Here is a 21,128-nt window from a genome sequence, read left to right as displayed (position 1 = left end):
TTTTTGAAGGCACTTTATTCTCTGTATTAAATCTTTCTTTCTTGTTCTAAATATGTAGATCTGTTTCTCCAGAAATGTTTTATAGTAGTTTGTCAGACTGTGAGTTGTTGCCCAATATCTGTTCTTAATCTCTTTCTAAATAGTTTCACCTGGTCACATATTTATCCAATCAAAAACTGCCTTTTCAGCTCCCTTACTGATAGGTGTAACTATGTGTCTAAGTTTTAGATAATGCATTTCAAAAGACTGTTATGTTTGGTATTTCTGGTTTGTCCTGAGAAGGACATTGCATACAATATTTGGCATCCTTCACTCTGTCTGATTACTATGTGATAGCAAAGGTTGAACAATTTTCCTCAATCCAGAGATGAAAGTTGCATGCTGAGAATGGTAGAATGCTCTGCCAATAGCAAACCACCTACCCCTGAATTATTTAATGAGGCCAATTTCTAGTTTAAAATGCTGGATTATAGACTCTTTCTTTTTAAAAATACCATCTTAATCATAAGTAAAACATAATTTGATTACTAGAAGTGGAACTCTACCATAATAATAATTTTAAAAAATGGTGCATTGGTTTAATAGTTGAGTAATGGGTAGCAAGGCCACAGATACTGAAGGCTGGAAAGCCAGTGATCCTCACTACTCCACGATAGAACATTTGGTAAAACTGTCACTTGTAATCCTTAAAAAGGTAGACTTCTTGCCAAAAAAGCATGTAACCTCTGACCTGTTTGGAAAAATTCAGAACATTGAAAAAAACTCAGAATATTTATACTGGGGGTGCCAAAAATCTGTATACAAGTGGACACTTTGGTCAAGGTTGCTCAAATAGTAGTTTGCCGTAGTCAGACATGTCTGGACGCTGATGGTAACGACTTTGAGCATCTCTTGTATTTGCAGAAGTCAAACGTGATGTGTATTCATCTTTTGTTATCAATATATATTGAGTATTACAATTTTAATGCAGTTTTTCCTTCTTAAAATGTGTATACATTTTTTAGCACCCTCTGTATATGTTTGTTAGTTTTTTTGTTGTGCAAAGTTCTGCAACAAGATATACTTGGGCTGGTTATAAGAGGTAATTTTAAAGAAGCAGCTTTAGATATAAATGGGCCCCTGGTGTCCTCAAGTGCCCACATTAGAACTTTGAAGTTATTGGGGTACATTCCAGTTTCAAAGGTTAAATTAAGGGTTATGCTTTCCTACCTAAACTAATATTTTCAGATAATTTCCAAGTAGACACCATTAAATTGAGGGAAAGCAAAAATATGCTGAGCAAAGAGAACAGTAAATATAAAATGATAGTCTGGAAGTACAGAAATCTTGTCTAGATTAAATCTTTGGTTATGGTTATTTGCCCTTGGATCTGACTGTCAGTAACTAGAGCAAAAGCATACTGTGTTTTTAGGAATTATATTGATCTTCAAAAGCCAGTGTGTATTAGACCTTTAAAGCAACTCCACAAGCCTCTCAACTGGCCTAGCAGAATATAGCCCAGAAAATATGTGCAGTCTCCAAGGAGGGAATAGTGTCCAATTCTCTCTTAAGGAGATAATTATAGGGTAATCAAATGCTTTTGAGAGTGAAAGGAAACATATTTAGAATAAAAAATTCATTCGTTCAATATTGATATTGCACCAGAACAATGAACATGAATCAGGATGGTGACAAGCAAACCAGTTCTTATGGTAGTAGAAATAACGGACAAATACAAATATCTCAAAGTAAACAGAACCATAAATGACAAAGGACAAATGAGTTTCTCCCAGATAATACCCAGGATTTGGTCAAGGAAATTATTTTATTGCCAGAACAAGAAATGTTTGAAATTTTTATCCAGCAGGATTTGATTATTGCCTTGAAAAATGACAGCTGTGGTTTTCCTATTCTTCCAGTTTTTTTGGAAGCCAGCTATACTTACCACTATAAATCCAACACTGTGCTCTTCCATTTATTTATTTATTTATTCATTTATCTATCTATCTATCTATTTATTTTGGAATGGGACTTTAATATTGAGTGTATATGTGTAGAGAGGGAAGAATTAAGTGGGAAGAAGTAGAAGTGTGTACCTGGATATTTGGGAGTGGACTGCAAGGTGTGTTCCAGTATCTTTTTCCACTCCTATATTAATGGCCATCCAGTCAAAGACCACATTTCCCAGCCTCTCATGCAACTAGATGTGGGCAAGTTACTAGTTCCACTCAATGAAATGTGAAAAGAAGTGATGTGTGATTCTTCCACTGATACCCTTAAAAGGACTGTATGTGCATGCTCCTGTCTACTCCCCTTCCCAAACACACCAACACACACACCTGGGAGAGAATGATGAATAGAGTACTGAGGATGGAAAAGCTGAATTGCTGGCTATCATTACCTTAGAAGTAAAGAAGAGGGAGAAAACATGAGAGAGAGAGACAGAAAGAGAGAGAGAGAGAGAGAGACAGAGAGAGAGAGAGAGAGAGAGAGAGAGAGAGAGAGAGAGAGAGAGAGAGAGAGATCTTGTTTACGCTGCTTTACTTTTGGTATCTTTGTTACAGAGTTTAGATTAAAGCTACATTAACTACCACAGTATACATAGATTCAAATGATTTTTTTTCTTAAAATTGTACTTATATTACTTATAAAAATTGAATCAGAGGTTCAAACTGACTATTTCTAGGTGCATGTTCAAAATAAGAATAGTACAAAATATTGATATTCCAAAAATTTAGAACAAAATGTAATTGATTTCAAATAATTTTTTCCAGGGAATATTTGCAATAAATAATTCATCTATTGACTACTAATGCCAGTAATCATTAGATTAATTTGAGAAACATTCTATCACATTTCACATATTGAACTATTACAGCTGTTCACATGGTTTGATATAAAGCTGAGAAAGAATGGTCATACATTGACTGCTTGAAATGTGATTTTTATAAAGTCTAGATTTCCATTCTGAAAAAAAAATAAAACAATAACTGTATTGGCATAGAATTAACAACTGGTCGTTCACAGAACATGAAAGCATTCATGAGACTTTTCAAGAGTAAGAAAATATTTATTGAAAGTCAAAAAGAGAAAGTTCTGGCAAAAGGAGTATTGCCAGGGCAGTCTGATAGAGCTGTGGTGGGTTTCTGTTTAGCTTTTTTATTTTTATAAGTTTTATATTTTTCTAAGCAGGATGTAAGATGTTTGTCAGCTTGCAGGGGGCTGCCGTTACAATTGTCTTCTCCTGGGAACTGTCCTGTTCCCATCTATGATGGATGTCAGCTTGCAGGGGTTGCTGTTGTGAGTGGGAATTGTTTTGTTCCCATCTATGATGGGTATTTGTTAGTTTGCAGTGGGTTCCATTGCGATTGGGAACTGTTCTGTTCCTACCTATGATGGATGTAAGATGCTTGTGAGCTTGCAGGTGCAGTGATAGCCAGAGGATTCAGAGCCAAGTGGTTGATTTTTAAGCTTGTTCCTGCTAATTCACAAGCTCACTCCTGTTAACTCTTTGCCTGTCCCATCCTGCCAGTTCACAAGCTGGCTCCTATTAATTTTACTTATCTCATCAACAACTGAAAAACTATCTTAGATCATTAAGTGTATGCAAATTTAATGTTCAGAATACAGAGTGTGCAAAACAGAAATAGAGGATTGGTTTTAAAAGGAATTCAGATTTTTTTCCCTCAGTTTAATAAGACAGGGTGAGAAAATTTCTCTAAACAAATAAAATAAAAACAAAACCAAAACGTGTTCCACTTCTATCCTTAAATTTGTTAAAGTAAATTATTTGTGTTTCTCAAATCCAAGATGCAAGAGCTTAATATGCATTTTTTTTTTTTTTTTTTTTTTTTGTCTTTGGAGTAGCCTGAGAAAATTCCACCACCTTATGGCTCATAGGGTTGTCAGGGTGAGAGTAAACCTGAAATAGGAACTCTAAGGACTGGAGACCAGAAGACAGAAGTTGGCTAACTATGCTCTTGAAAGTTAAAGAAAATTAGTAAAAGTCACCAGATTCATTTTTGGCTAATTTTATTTACTAATCATTGTTTACTGTACTATAGATAATTAGAATTTGAAAATAGGGGAGAGTGATAATCAAACTGGAATTATATTGTGGGCATTTGGGAAATACTGAACACAGAGTACAATGGTCATGGACATCTGAAGGCTTGTTTACTTTATGAGCATACTTTTGCCTTTTTGGTTTAAGTTATCCAGATGAAATCCATTTCAGAAGAACACCTTCTCTTGTTCTTCTGAAATTGCATTGCCCTTTTTAAATTAAATTTGTTTGGGGTGACATTGGTTAATACAATTATACTGCTTTTTATCTCAACAAATTTTGAGGCATTTATTATTTCTTGACTTGTATTATAATGCCTATATATATGTATTTTTACTCTCCTACTATAGGGTCTATAGAGTGATTTATTCACATCCTCTTGCTTTTTGAACATAATAAACACCAATGTGTTTATTTTAAAATTTTATTGTCAATAGGACTTGATCCTGTTTCTGGGCCTTATTATAGTTCCATACCCTTATTATATTATTTCTATCAACTATCATAGAAAAGTATTTTTTTCAATTATTGACATTTATTCTTTTATTCATTTTGTTGCCCTCTGGAGCCAAAATTAATACAGCAAGGAAGAAAGTTTCTCTTATAGCCAATAAAAAATTTTAGCACAACTTTTTAAAATATCCCCATACCTTGTTTTCTGGTATCTTGTTTGAATATAATCTTCTTTTGAAATATAATTTACGTACAGCAAAATGTATAGATCTTAAGTGTATGGCGTGATGAATTTTGAAAAATACATAGACTTGTCTAACCCAGAGCCCTGTCAAGATATAGGATATTTTTATTATCTCAGGGAAAGTTGTATCATGCTCCTTCCAAAACAATTCACACCTCTCCTCCCAGATGAAATTAACTGTTCTAAATTCTATCATCATTGATGAATCCCATCTTTGTAGATCTTCTGGATTATGCCAGAAGACTGTGAAGAGTCTTTAATTTTGCTGTGGCATGCAAGTGACTTTACTAGTGTCCCAACTGATCATTTGGGGCTTGATTACAGTAGGGGCACAGACCAGCCCTGCTACTAAGCCCTGGCAATTTTGGAATCTCAGCTGAATCCCCAGGGTGTTCAACACGGTGTCTCTTCTATGGCTGGTGACATCTATAATGTATTCTAGCACTGCCATGCCCAGAGTCTCTGTTGGGGTTACAGCTCTGTAGTTGCAGTGTGCCAGGCCTCTGTATGCATGCAAAGCTTAGATTTTTGCACAAGGACTCCAGAGAATACTAACTCAGCTTTGTGGAGTTCTCTGTCTTCCTACTTTCTCTCTGGTACCCTTCCCTGCAAATAACAGCTATCTTGCTGGGACAGAACTACCATATTCGTTTCTTCTACTCAGAGAAATTGCTATGTTGTGATTGGGCTCCACTTCTTAAGTTAGAAAGTAATCACTAACAAAAAGCAAGAATGCATGTAGACCTCATTTTGTGTATTTCCTTTCTCTCAGTGATCACAATTCTGAGTTCTCTGTTTTCTCATTTTGTCCAGTTACTTGATTATTTGCAGCATAATTATAAATCTGATGAACATTACTCTGTCATGGCCCAAACTGAAAGTCCCATATCAGGTTAATATTTAATTACATTTTTTTGGACATCTCATTTTGTTTAGTCTCTCTTCAAAGATTGAAGAAGAATAATTGCATTCCATACCAATCTTCTATGGTTGTTTTAGGATCAATAAAATAATCTTTGAAAAAGACTGCTCTCTCCACAAATGATCTAACTTCAGAGTAACTCTTCAATGTATGAATATCCTAACTCTTCATAAACATATACATTGTAGGTAACATTGATGTAATCAAAGAAAGAGAATGTAATTCTGAAAAATAATATAACCTGAGGGAAAATATACACTCATCCCTTTTTCTCAAACTTTTCCAATAAAGCACCCCATTGGCAAAGGAGTCTACTAGTCCATAGCAAGTATAAAATTCATTTAAGATGTATATTTTATTTTAAAATTGCATACAACAGTATATAATTACATTTAGTTTCATTAAAATATAATGTCCACTCCTCACTTTGCTCAATCTTTGAGCAAAATTGAGTCAGGAATTTGCACTATATGAGATCTATAGCTTCACTTGCAGCCTGTACATAAGAAATTATGCTCTACTTAGAAAATTGTAGTAATGTATGTCTACATTTGCCTGAGACCTGGAAACATTGATTTGAATTTGAATATTTCGCCTATTTAATTTCAAATGTTAATTTGAAAGAATTATGTTTCAGAGATTTTTAACAAAATATTCCTTATATCCATTTTCTGGAAACAACTTTAATTGAAGACAAATTTAAAGAGAAATAAATGTAATTTACATGTTTTAAAATAATTGAGTAGAGTTTATTACATTTAGAGATGGATTATTCATAGAGATGTTAATATTGCCAAAGAGTTGTAAGTAATCTCAGTACACTCAGTCTTCTTAAGATAAATTGCAGGTTTAATTTGCAAAAATCTATCTAAATCCTTACAAATGGGTGTGATGTGTGTGTGTCTATAATACACTGTGAATTGAAACACCAGAAAAAGTTGTAATTTAACAAGACCAAAAAAAATATTGATTTTGAACAATCCAAACATTTTTGTTATATAATTCAAGAAAGAAAGATTTAATATAACTGTGTGACTATTCAGATATTTAAGTGGGGGATCTATTCTTGATCTCAACAACTGTTTTAAACTATAGAGTACCTTAATAAAATAAGAGTGAGACTCATTGATTCATTTGTGATACTAAGTGCTGCACGAAATGAATTTTACATTATGCATTTCAAATATGCTTTCAAGTCAGCCTTTAATATTGTCACATACTTACAGTTATGTTTGAGACGCATTGGTTGTTGTATAACTGGTAGGCAACAATATTCAAACAGACAAACAGCTTTCAGAATATAAATGATTATGACTAAACTTCCAATTCTTCCAGAAAATTATTAGTTGACACTTTAAATGGACTTTGGCAATTTTCCTTTGACCATTAAATAAATTCTTATTGCTGACAGAAATAAATAAATGTACTAGAAATATTCAGTCTCAGAGAAAATCACAGCTGTTCCCAATCTTTCTCTGCATAGAAAATGGATCAATTTACTGTAGTCAAACTTAATTATCTCTATAATGCCATATAAGTTTTCCCTAGGCAAAGATTTCTGAGAACTCTATTTAAAAAATTCAAGAATTAACAGAATTCTGTTTTCTTCTCTGAATAAATTTTCTTTTTATGTATCTTCTAATTTTCTACTCTTTTTCTTCAGCTTGTCCATATGCTTTTTGCAGGCTGGGAGTTTTCTAATTTCATGTATATTCTTAATAAGCACTGGGACATCACAAATTTCCATAATTATCTGATTTTGCATGTATTTTGCATGTAATGCAGTTTTATGGCATTAAATGTTCAGATACATTTATAAATGAACTTTATTAACAGTCAAAACAGAAACTATATACTCGTATGTAAAACTAGCCCACTTTTCTAACATATCCTGTTATATTTTGGTCTATTTTGTTTGAATGCTGCAATATCTAAACTGTTGTGCTGCTGGTACTCTCAGAAAATGTTAGGTCACAGACATAGAAAAATATTTAGAGTTTTAAATGTTATCCAAGAAAGGGCAGTGGGACATTTATTTGGTTTGAATCCCAATTCTGTTTCCAGAATTTCAGTTAACTTCAATGATAATGAATGCACGGCTGCTTTGTTTCAGATGGAAGCAAATCTGTTTCTATCTATTCTAGATCGCCACCTTCTGGAAATGAAATACTTCGCTAAATGTCAAGAAGCACCTCATTGTCATTGAGGTATAAATATGATTTGGTACTGAGAAAAATCATACCTCATGAGTTATATATGTCTCTAATAAGCAATCATTGTATTCTATATCCCGCCTTGGGGGATTAGAGGTAAAGAAGACAGTGGTGTATGGCAAATGCAGAATAAATTAAAGATTTTTTGACAGCTATATTAGGAATAAAATTCTGTCAGTTTTACTTTTTTACTAGTTAGAACTAAATAACAAAGTTGTTCTGCTTCCATAATATGTGGAATTTTTATATCTAGTAATAGTGCATAAAAACATGTAACAACATTATTCACACAAGGAGGATGAGCTAAGTCTTAGCAGTTCTAATTAATAATATGTTCTAAGGCCAATTAACAAATATACATTTTGTTTGCCATAAGCCTTTTCTTCTGAGCAATTCTAATTACATCAAGTGAATAAACTTTGAAATTAACCATAGTTCAGATCGAAGTACAGGGAATCCAACATTTGCCACTTCCAAGAAAATGATATTTTCACTGTGATAGTATTAAAAGGTTTTGAAAGGAAATTTTGGTATTTCTCTGTTGGAAACCTACTGGGGTGAAGATGATTATGTAAAGTGTTTTTTGTTTTTTTTTAATGACAGCTCTATTTCTGAAATTTCAACTTCGTGAAATGTAAAGTCTTTTTGAGGTTTAATTTTTTGTGTTAAAAAATCATCTGACTATTTTAAAATTTCTAATTTCTAATGCTGGTCACTTCAAGACTATATATATATATATATACACATGTATATATATATGCTAGTTAAATAACTTAATGATATCAGACAGACATTTGGTTGAATCTAGAGGGGCAAATTTATTGTACATTAATAAACTCTTGTGCCCATGGCAGATTATCAGTAATTGACCTTGGCTCCATTTCTCATTAATCCAGGAAATAGTTTATACAATACTTTACTCCGAACAGTTACTCTCATTAGAATAATTTGTATTATGAAGCTTACTGATTATTGAGACCCTACAGGAATCACAAGAAGGATGAAAAGAAAAATGCATATAGTGAAAGTGAGAAAAAAAGATGTGTAAGAGTAATATCAATTTTAAGGAAAAGTGGAAAGTTAGTTGCTTTATTGATATAATTTAAGTTGGCAAATAGAGCTGGTAGTCTCAAATGATCTTCAATTAAATTATACCATTAGATATTCATTCTTTGAAAGTCATTCTTATTCAATAGGAAATACCAACAAAAGGTAAAAAACATAATGCTATATCAGTTATTAACAATTTCATCATATTTATTTCTTAAAAACATCAGTCACTTTTAAGAACATTTTTTTCTTGGGGGAAGGGCAGAAAGATTGGCAGACTGAATTTTTGAGCACATGTGCAGTCCAAAAAGAGCAATACCCATAGCAAGAGAAAATAGCAGATTGATTACTTTGTCTAGGAAGAAATCCAACTGCCATCAAGCCTATTAGGTGCCAAATACTAGTTTGTGTGCTTAGGATACAGAGAATATGTGCTGCGGTCCTAATAATAAAAAAGCATCCCATCACATTGGAGAGATTTACATAAAAATAGTTGGTCGGAACCATTTCATTGGAGTCATTATTATTCTTCAACTACAGTAGTACAGAGGGGAAAAAATGAGCAGAACTTGCAAATAAAACAAAATGCCCTTCAGAAACAAGTTTAAAACCAATACATAATGAGTCAGAGCAGAGATAAAATAAATCACCTCCACGAGCTATACAAGAGCAAGGCATGTCCTAAAGTATTGTCTTTATATAGAATATATGACATATCTATATTTATATCCATATCCATATCCATATCTATACATCTATATCTATCTATATCTATATGTCTATCCATTTATATGCATATGTATATCTATATCTATATATCTCTATCTCTATCTCTATCTATCTCTATCTCTATCTCTATATCTATATATCTATATCTATAAATAAAGAACATGCTGATCTTAAGGATGATTGCTCAGTAATCGAAACATACAAAAAGCAGCCATTGGATCAAAGTTGAAGAATCTATCCAAATTTTGGCCATGTTAATCAGTAAAGCTCATTTTGGTTGCAAGTTGGTTTAGTAGGGAGTTGGGGGGAGGAAAGAGAGAATTTACCGGTTTACATAACCTAAAACTTAAGAGGTACAGTTGACTTCAGACACTGCTTGATCTAAGATTCCAGTAGCATCCTCAGAACTTGGTCTTTCTTTCTTCCTGTTTCATGTTTGTTTTCCTCTGGATCTGCTCCATTCTCAGTTGCCCTTGGTAAGTGTCAGGTACCACCCCCCTAGCTTAGATTCCAGGAAGTTAATTTCTGCTTCCCATAAATTCTTACTTAATTGAACCTTACTGATTCTGATTGTCCTGGCTCCCCCACTCCCCCTTTTTGATGTTGGGAATGCTGCAAAAGAGATGTCTACACATATTGGGAGAAGAAACTGAAGCCTTTTCAGTATTATAATTCCATAATCTGAACGTGGGCTTCCTGGATCTCTAGTTATGGGAGATAGCAGATGAAAATGCCCCCTTCCTCCAAATCTATTTGAGAAATAGAGTTTATGAGATTTCCCTCTGAGACATTAAGAAATAACACTGGCATGTTAAAGGCTGTGAGAAACTTACAGTGAGGAAACAACTTTCTAGAATTTATTGAGTACATATGATGTTTTGTCGAGCATATCATTTTTTTATCAGCCCATTGTGATATGATTTAGGAAATTCAGAGGTAGACAGTCTCCAACATAAAAGTGAATCATGCTCATCATCTCAGTCTATTGCCATTAAATATTCAAATTATAACATACCTCTTTTTCTGCTTCAGAGTCAAACAATCGATTATAATTTGAGTTTCTATATAAGTTAGCCTGTGGGGAGAGAATGTCCTAGTTTTGACCAGCAGAGAATTTAAGTCTGCATTATAGATATTGCTAATGGTAACTTACTAAATTGGACTCTGCTTTAGATGTCAATGATATAACAATGCTGAAAAGGTATTCAGCACTGCTTCCCATCAATTCTTACTTAATTGAATCTTACTGATTCTGATTGTCCTGGCTCCCCCACTCCCCCTTTTTGATGTTGGAAATGCTGCAAAAGAGATGTCCACACATATTGGGAGAAGAAACTGAATCATTTCTTCTCCCGATCTGAGCCTAACCATTCTATGATATGTTGAAATACAAGTAAGTCTTTCACTGTGAAGTAGGTTTTCTTTTTACTGGTTAATTATATTACACCAACATCAAAAATATAAAATGCAGATGTTAACTTTGAGTTAAAATGGTAATTTATTAGAAGTAAGAGGTAGAAAATATAAAGAATAAAGCATTGTGATTGTTGAATAAGAAATACTCCCAAACTCAAACTATATATTACAGGACATGCCTTTTTTCTTCTTCCATAAGTGCTTTTCTGATTTTTTTTGGGGGGAGGCTTTCAGTGCATCCCCAATTGAGTATTTTAAAATACAGATGCCCATTTAATCTCTTATCATACTCTTCAGTCTCATGTTTTTTCATTTGATTCTCACAAAATTTCTGTGAAAAAGGCTGGACAAATAAAAATAATTTCCTTTATTGTTGAAAATTGAGAGCGAAAGGCAGAAGGAATATAGGAATTGCCTGAGGACACATAAAAAAAAACCAATAATAATAATTTGGGAATCTCACCCATATCCTGACTTCAAAAGCAATCTTTTCTCATAATATAACTTGTTAAAAAACAAAGCAAAAGAAAACAAAAAAAAAAACAGGATTGTGCTTTCTTTCTTCCCAGACATCATCAACATTATGTATTATCTATGCTATATACTTTATATTTAACTCCATGTCATCATGCATCACCACTGCTTTTTGGTTTTTAAATTAATGTTTTTGTTTTAAAAATGTATTGTGTCTTCTGTGTCTTCTCCAGAGTTATTCTCCACAGTTCTAAGCAATTTGATGTTACTATAGCTTTGCTAAAGATGTGCTTCATGAAGTAGTGACTGGGAATTCCAAGTAGTTTGCTGACTTAGTTACCACTTTAAAGTCACTTTTAGAAAGACAATGTAAGGTATCAGATAAAATTATCTGATTCATGGTTCTCCTAAATTAAGGTAGTTCTCAGATACTCAGAAATTAATAAACTCAAAAATGACTAGGCTCAGAATTCCACCAAAAGTTATATAGATTGTGCCTACCAAATTTTCTATTTTATTATGTCCCTTTAGTAGTCTACCAAGAACCTCCAGAATTCCAATTTGTTAAATATATCCTTCTACTAAGCGTTCACCGGTGCTGATTAGATTGAAATTGTTTTAGGTTTCTTTTATTTTCTTTTTAGGCTCTGTTTTTAACTTCTGATTGTCTTATATCTATTGACCAGCAGTTTTTATTTTTAAAGTTTATTGGGGTGACAGTTTTTATTTTTTTATATATTATGGAATTTGGGGGAGATGTCTTGTTCTTCCAGACATTTTCTTTGGCAGATACAGTTATTTTGCTTGGTTCTATATCTTTAATTTACCGAAATCACTTTGACAACTAATATTCTTCTATGACTATGGTTATACTAAATTCTTCTAATAGAGCTTCTATGGTTCATAATTGTTATTACACTGCATCTTGAACTAAAATTGTCACTTTGTTCTCTCCTATTGGACATAAGCTGTTGAAGACAGAGATTCAGTCATAATTTTCTTGATATTTATTTTACCTATAATAATATCTAGCATATAAATATACTCAGAATGTTTATTATATTAATGAGCTTGTAAGTGTCCTTTAAATATTATTAAAACGACAGATTCAGAGTGAAGCCCGGTGCAAGTTTAGAGGTTCTGAATTAGAAATTCTATTTGAGAATGCTAGAACCATGGTAAATGAGTAAATGCATTGAAAATGAAAGCTAGGTTCATAAACCAGAAGACGAAATAATCCAAAGTGATGTATCTATAATAAGGATTATTAATCTTGCCATTTGTTTCACGAGAGTTCAGTACTGACTCACTAATTACTATTCTCCAACTGAACACTGTCCTTGAGACCAAAATGTCTGTGGTTGTCTACATATGTTTATAAAGTTTCTATTTGAACTCTTTTCTTTCCTTGAATTTGAACTGTTCTTTGAACTGGATTGAAGCCAAATACTAACCTTGACCATACCATTTAACCCTTCTCGGTTTTATAGTTTTATTTTTTAAAAGGAGCTTGGTTCTGAACCAAAATTCTCAAAAGTGAAATGATTTTACAATATTTTCTTGCTATACCCTACTTTTCTTTTTTTCTTTTCTTTTCTTTTTTTTTTTTTAAACAGTTGTTATCCAGAAAAACAATCCCGGAAATTAAAAAAAGAAAAATAGGTACATTGATGAAAACTTTGCTTATGGGAATTCTACTCCATTTTTGAGTTAGTATTTTTTTTCCAATTATTGAGGCATTTATGTGATTATATACATGCAAAGAATATTTCACAAGACACTATATATTAGTATTATTTACCTTATAATTTCTTCTTTATTTCAACTTTTATTTCTCTCATCATTCAAGTGCAAACAGCGTGAGTTCAGAAGCTCATTTCATATTTAATGATTTACTACAACATTGTAAAGTTTTGTGCACCCTTGATTTTATCTCATTGGTTGCTACACAAATAAAATGACATGTTCCCATGATTTGTTTAAGCACCTTGAGTGATTGGCATGACAACTATCAAAATCATTTTTTTCAATCTCTTCCGTTAACACTTAACTGTGAACATATGTAATATGTACAACAAAATGGTTACCAGAAATAATCTAGCTACTTAATCCTCCCTCTTTCATTAACTCTCAAGATCTGGACAGGGGATCAAGGATATAAAAGGGCTTTTATAAACCTGTCTTAGAAGCCTAATTTTCTTTTAGATTCCCACCCTCCTTTCCTAACACCCATAGCAAATTTAAAAGTTTCATTGGATAATTTAGTGGAGTTGGAATTAAATGTGTGTGTTGTAGCTTTATAATATACTTCTTCTCGATCAGGAGATTACTATTAATAGATTCTTTTGTCTCTTAAGGAATACAGTTCAATCTAGTGGAACAATTCTCAAAATATTTTGGTCTCAAGAATCTTCTATAACCCTTAAAGATGAAAACCACTGAACAGCTTTTGTTCATATATTTTACATATATTAGGACTTACCATATTAGAAATTAAAATTGAGAAACATTTAAAATATATATTAATTTTTATCTGAATTTATTTTTTCCAGCTCTATTGAGATATAATTGACATATAAAATTTTTCAAGTTTGAGGTGTACAACATGTGAATTTAATACACTTACATATTTCAAAATGATTATCAGCTAGCATTAACTAACACTTGCATCATGTCACTTCATTACTATTTCTTTTTTTGTAGTGAGAACATTTTGATCTACTCTCCTAGCAACTTTCCAGTATAGAATACAGTATTATGAACTATAATCACTATTTGTACATTAGATCCTTAGAATATATTCATCATATAACTGGAAGTTTGTATCCTGTGATCAACATTGCCCCATTTTTCCCACCTCCAGTTCCTGATAACCACCACTTACTCTGTTTCTATGAGTTCAGCTTTTTAAAATTCCACATATAAGTGATATGACACAGTATTTGTTTTTTCCTGTCTGACTTATCTTACTTAGTATAATGCCTTCAAGGTCCATCTACGAGTATGTTGCTGCAAATGGCATAATGTCCTTCTTTTCACGGCTGTGTATCACATTTTTTTAATTCTATCATTCATTCGTGGACACTTACGTTGTTTCCATATCTTGGCTATTGTGAATAATGCTGCCATGAACTTGGAAGTGTGTATACCTCTTTTGGATCTTATTTTAATTTCCTTTGTATATATGCCTAGAAGTGTGATTGCTGTATCATATGCTAGTTCTATTTTTAATTTTCTCAGGAATCTTCATAGTGTTTTTCATAGAGGATACACCAATTTACATTTCTATCAACAGTGCAAAAGGATTCCTTTTTCTTCATATCCTTGCCAATACTTGTTAGCTCTTGTCTTTCTGATGATAGCCATTCTAACAGCTGTAAGGTGATATCTCACTGTGGATTTGATTAGCATTTCTCTGAGGATAGGTGATATTGAGCATCTTTTCATGTATTTCATGGCCATTTGTATGTGTTCTTTGGAAAAATATTTCATTTTCTCTGCCAATTTTTAAATTACATTGTTTGGGTTTTGTTTTGTTTTGTTTGTTTGCTCTTTGAGTTGTATGGGTTCTTTAAATAATTTGGATGTTAAATTTATATCAGATATATGAGGTCTGACAAGTTTGTGAACTCATCCTAGAAAAAGTGCTACAACCTCATTGCTGAATATCACTACAATCACCTTGGAAGTATTCCCCTTGGGAAGCTATGCACTGACACCTCACCTAGGCCACCCTTCAAAGCAATTTTGGAACTCTTTTTCTGGAATGGCCATCAGAGCTGTCATCGTATGACCCTTGATGTCCTGAATGTCATCAAAATGTCTCCCTTTCAATATTTCCTTTATGTTCAGGTAAAGAAAGAAATCATTGGGGGCCAGATCAGGTGAGTAGGGAGGGTGTTACAGTACAGTTACTTTTTAGTGACTAAAACTCCCTCACAGACAGTGCTGTGTGAGCTGGTGCATTGTCGTGATGTAAGAGCCATGAATTGTTGGTGAAAAGTTTAGGTCGTCTAACTTTTTCACTCAGCCTTTTCAGCACTTCCAAATAGTAAACTTGTTTAACTATTTGTCCAGTTGGTACAAATTCATAATGAATAATACCTTTGATATCAGAAAAAGTTAGCAACATCGTTGCAACAAGTTCTCGAGCTTAGTTGTCAGACCTCGTATGACTTGCAAATATTTTTCCCATTTGCTAGGTTGATTTTCCATTTTGTTAATGTTTTCTTTTGTTGTACAGAAGCTTTTTAATTTGATGTAGTCCCACTTGTTTATTTTTGCTTCTGTTGCGTTCCTTTTGGTGCCAAATTAAAAAAAAAAAATCTTCTCCAGGACCAGTGTCAATGAGTTTACCCCCTAGTTTTTTTCAAGGAGTTTTACAGTTTCTGATCTTATATTCAACTCTTTAATCTATTTTTAGTTGACTTTTTTGTATGGTGTAAGACAGAGATCCAGTTTCATTCTTTTGCTCATGGCTATCCAGTTTTCCCAGCACCAATTATAGAACAGACTATTCTTTCCCCATTATAGTATATATTCTTGGCTCCTTTTTCATAAATTAATTGCCCATATATGCATGGGTTGATTCCTGGGTTCTCTATTCTGTTCCATTTCTCTCTGTGTCTGTTTTTTTTAATGCCAATACCATACTGTTTTGATTACTATACCTTTGTAGTATAACTTGATATCAGAAAGTATGATGCCTCCAGCTTTTTTATTATTTTATAAGACTGCTTTGACTTTTCAGGGTCTTTCGTGGTTCCATATACATTTTAATATTGTTTGTTCTATTTCTGTAAAAAAAAATGACATTGAAATTTTGATAGAGATTGTATTGAATCTGTAGGTCATTTGGGGTATTATGGGCCTTTTAACAATATTAATTCTCTCAATGCATAAGAATGGAATACCTTTCCATTTATTTGTGTCTTCTTCAATCTCATTCAGGATGTCATAGTTTTCAGTGTATAGATCTTTCACTTCCTTGGTGAAATTTATTCCTAAGTATTTTATTCTTTTCTATGTTATTATGAATGGGATTTCTTTTCTTTCTGATAATTTGTTTTTAGTGTATAGAAAGGCAACTGATTTTGTATAATGATTTTATATCCTAGGCACTATACCAAATTTGTTTATTAGTTCTAACAGTCTTTTGTTGGAGTTTTTAGTGTTTTCTATATATAATATCATGCCATCTTCCTTTCCCATTTGGGTGCATTTATTTCTTTATCTTGACTGATTATTCTGGCTGGGACTTCTAGTACTATGTTGAATAAAAGTGATGAGTGGGCATCCATATCTTGTTCCTGAACTGAGAAGAAAAATTTCAGCTTTTCATTATTAAATATGATGTTAGCTGTGGCCTTGGTATTTATGACAGTATATTGAGATACGTTCCCTCTCTACTCAGTTTGTTGAGAATGTGTATCATGAAAGAATGTTCAATTTTGTCAAATGCTTTTTTTGCATCTGTTAAGATGATCATATGATTTTTATCTTTTATTTTTTTAATGTGGTGCATCACATTGATTGACTTGTGGATATTGCAACATGCTTGCGTCCTTGGGATAAATCCAACTTCATCATGGTGTATGATTCTTATAATGTATTGCTGAATTTTGTTTGCTGATATTTTTCTGAGGATTTTTGCCTTTATGACTTTAGGGATTATGATTTGTAATTCACTTTTTCTGTAGTGTCCTTGTCTGGTTTTGGTATCATGGTAATGTTGGCCATGTAAAATGAGTTTGGAAATATTCATTCTTCTACTTTTTGAAAGGGTCTGAGAAGGATTGGTATCAATTTTACAAATCTTAGGTAGAATTCGCTGGTGATGCACTCTGGTCCTAGACTTTGTTTTAAGAGATTTTTGATTATTGATGCAATCTTCTTACTAATAATTGGTCAGTTCAGAGCTTTCATTTCTTTATGATTCATTCTTGGTGAGTTATATATGTCTAAGAATTTATTCATTTCTTCTAGTTACCCAGTTTGTTGGTATATAATTTTTCATAATGGTCTTTTGTGATCCTTTATATTTGCATGGTATCATTTGTAAATATGTTAATTTATTTTGAAACAATAATAAACTTTTTTTAAAATTACAGTTTATTGGGGTGACAATTTTTAGTAAAGTTACATAGGTTTCAAGTGTACAATTTTGTAATAAACTTTTATGTAAAATAATAAATCACACATTTTAATGAAAAATAACTATATTATCCAAAACAAAAAATGAGAAAATTGACATTTTTGCAAAACTTGTTATTGTCAGTTTAATAGAAGACAGGTAGATTCTGATAAATGATTCTGCATTCATCTGTTGTGATACATTGTTTTGAATCTAGCATCGTTCAGATATGTAGTATAAAAAGAAAAAAATATTTTGGCTTTTTTAGATCACTGTGGTTAATGTCCTTTGATACTACATCAAAACTTATCAAGTGGTAGTTTTCTAAATATTAGCTGCAATATGATATCTAAAATCCTGTTAGTATACTTTTCATACATTGTTCAGTTAAAATCCATGCATTTATCTTGCAATGAATCTTTTATTCATGATTTTGTAACATCATGCATAGTTTGTTTGGAAAATACTGGTTTACTGACTTATACATATATTCCAAATGGTGACACATTTCATTACACAATATCCAAAACAAATCATATTTGTTAATATCACCACTGCTTATATCTTCAGTATTGGAACATAGTAAGTTTAGAGTAGTGGGTAGAAGCTTTCCAAAATCAAATATTTGCTTCAAAGATTGAATTTTGTCATTAGCAACAAATAGTTGTTTTTTGAGTTACAAGTATACTTCATTCATTTTCGAGAATAGCAAATACCCAATACCCAACTTTGAATAACTATAGTTTCTCTGTCAGTCATTTCTATAAGTAAATATGGTATTCCTTTGAAAGGGGGATAGTTAAGCTTTCAACTTAAACCATTATATTGTTCATTTGCTTTTTCTCAAGATAATCTTATACTTTTGTATGTAACCAATGTATTTTATGAGCATTTCTCATTTAATTAGCTAGAGTATTGAAATAGCTTACATTAAAAGGTTAAAGCTTATAAAGATAATAATTATGTCTTCATCAGATTTTATACAAATATTTTATTGTTTTTATTGTTAAGAAAACTGACTTTATTATTGTTCTATATTTCAGGGTAGAACACAATAACTAGTAGAATAATTTAGTGCTAGTTCTTTGATTTTTTATAGCAATTTTACCAACAATAGTTTTTGCATCATCAGTGCAAATGTCAACAAAGTGAAAAAGGGAAATAACACTTTTTACTTACATGAAACTATTTTGATATCCTGGATTTCCTCAAAAGGTGTCTGGAACCTCCAGGCCTATAGATGAGATTTTGAGAAACACTGGTTTAGTGAACAGAGCTTCCGTCTGGAGATAGGATACCCAATGGATATCTCAGCTTTCCTGGAATTATTTTGTAATATGAGATAAATTTCTTAAACTCTTAACCTCTTAATCTTAATTCTTTTATCTATAAAATCTATAAAAAATAAAGGTTAATGACATTCAATCATTCACCCATACACACACACACACACACACACACACACACACACACACAAACACACATATATACTGTCTCATTAGAACTAACTAAACGCTTTATCCCAGTGCCCACACAGAGATAAAATGTGATACATTTTCATATGCTTAATTAGTGAAGTTCACCCTTTTTTGTTATAACATAATAGTAGTTGTTACTGATAATTCCTAAAAATTGCATGAAAATTGGGCAGTGCGTATTTATTATAGTTACATGGAAACTTTACATTATTTCAATATTAATAATTTGAAATGGGATTACATTAGGGTAGAGGGCTATTTTTCTATCTTGTATTGAACCAAAAATTGAATTAGGAAAATCATTCTTAAAATACATTTAAATTTGGCTTAAAAAAAGTAGTAATGGCATTTTAAGTTAATTGAATTATGTTGCTAAGTAAGGATTATTATTAAAAAAAATTTCTAAAACTTCTGTCTTTGTTAACAATGCACCTCTGCCATTCCTTCATATATCTTGTTAACAGTCATCATTTTTCCCTTGTAGATTATTCTGCAACTCCTATTGATTCAGCAGTATCATTTGAATGCCTTTTTAAAAAATCACTTTATAGAGCTGTAATTTGATTTGATAAGTAAAATTAGCTTGATCTTCCAACATATACCTTGTAAATGTACAAAACTCTACAATATTTCTGTAAATATTGATGATAATCTTGGACATTTCCACTTCAGAAATTATGCTGTTCCAATGCACTCTCTATTCTGTACCATAATAACCCAGATATATGTTTGAGCAGCTTTCTCATTTTCCATTAAAACTCACTCACACAAAGTATTATTAGTTTACTAAGTACAGCAACAAAACTATTTCCGTAAGCTTACCATTTAAACTAATGCAAAAACATTTCACTTATCCCTACAAACAGTTGGAAGTGCTGAATGATACGGATTACTCATCTGCGTTCTTACAGAAGACAGGAAAACCAAAGTGGCATACACAGAGATGGGAAAAAAACTAATGTTAAGAGCACAAGGTGACTCTGTGATTACATTTGGGTGTGAGTTTAAGCAGACTCTTGCAAAAAATCTTGAACCTATCTATACAGGGCTGCCCAATAAGTAACAGGTGTTAGACATACTCTGACTGGTTTTGTTAAAAAAAAAAAAATCAAAACGTTTTCCTATTAGGTAAAGAAAAAAATATCTCCTTATGAGAAATCAAGACCTGGGATTACTATCTCAGGTGATATGGAGTATAAATATAACATGCTGTGTGCTGCAGAAGTCCTCAGTTCAACAGATTAGTGAAAAATTGTCCTGGCTCACACATCCCTTGGAAACCTGGAACACCACTCTAAAGCCACTCTTTTATAACCCAGGTTGGTTGGAATTTACTAAGGAAGAAATTCAAGCCTCACTAAAGAGGAGCTTGCAATTAAAAATAAGTCACAATGCGAATGAACAGTGTCCTGAATAAATCATCAATTCTAACAAAAAGAAGCCAGAATTTTGAGATAATATGTATAACTAAATTAAAGTAATAAAACAAATCTAATATGTTTGAAATGATTAAAGCAATAAACGAAAGCATAAAAACTATAAGAACAGACAAAAATATAATGAAAATAAAAAATTAAAAAAATACATATATCTGGAAAAATAGTAATAATACATAAAAAATAAATCTATATTTGAAAATAAAATAATTTAAACAATATAAACACTCATTAAATTGATTAAATAGTAGCTAAAGCAATCATTAGTAATTTGGAAGTTATTTGTGAGAGAATTATCCAGAATGACAGCACAGATGTGTTAAAAAAATGAAAAATTTGAGACATGAAGTTAGAATATATCTCAAAAGAGTTTATAGGACTCGTTCAGAGTCCTTAAGAAAGAATAGAGAAATTTTCATAGAGAAAATTTTCAAAAATATAATGCCAAATCTTTTCCAGACTTGATGAAAGGTAAGACACAATGGTGAGTGGAGTAAAAAACAAAGAAATCATTAAATATGAATTGTCTTTCCCA

The sequence above is a fragment of the Rhinolophus hipposideros genome, assembly GCF_964194185.1.
Source record: "Rhinolophus hipposideros genome assembly, chromosome: 9".
NCBI classification, from domain to species: Eukaryota; Metazoa; Chordata; class Mammalia; order Chiroptera; family Rhinolophidae; genus Rhinolophus; species Rhinolophus hipposideros.
The sequence above is the reverse complement of the archived record's forward strand: the minus strand, read 5'-3'. Positions refer to the sequence as shown.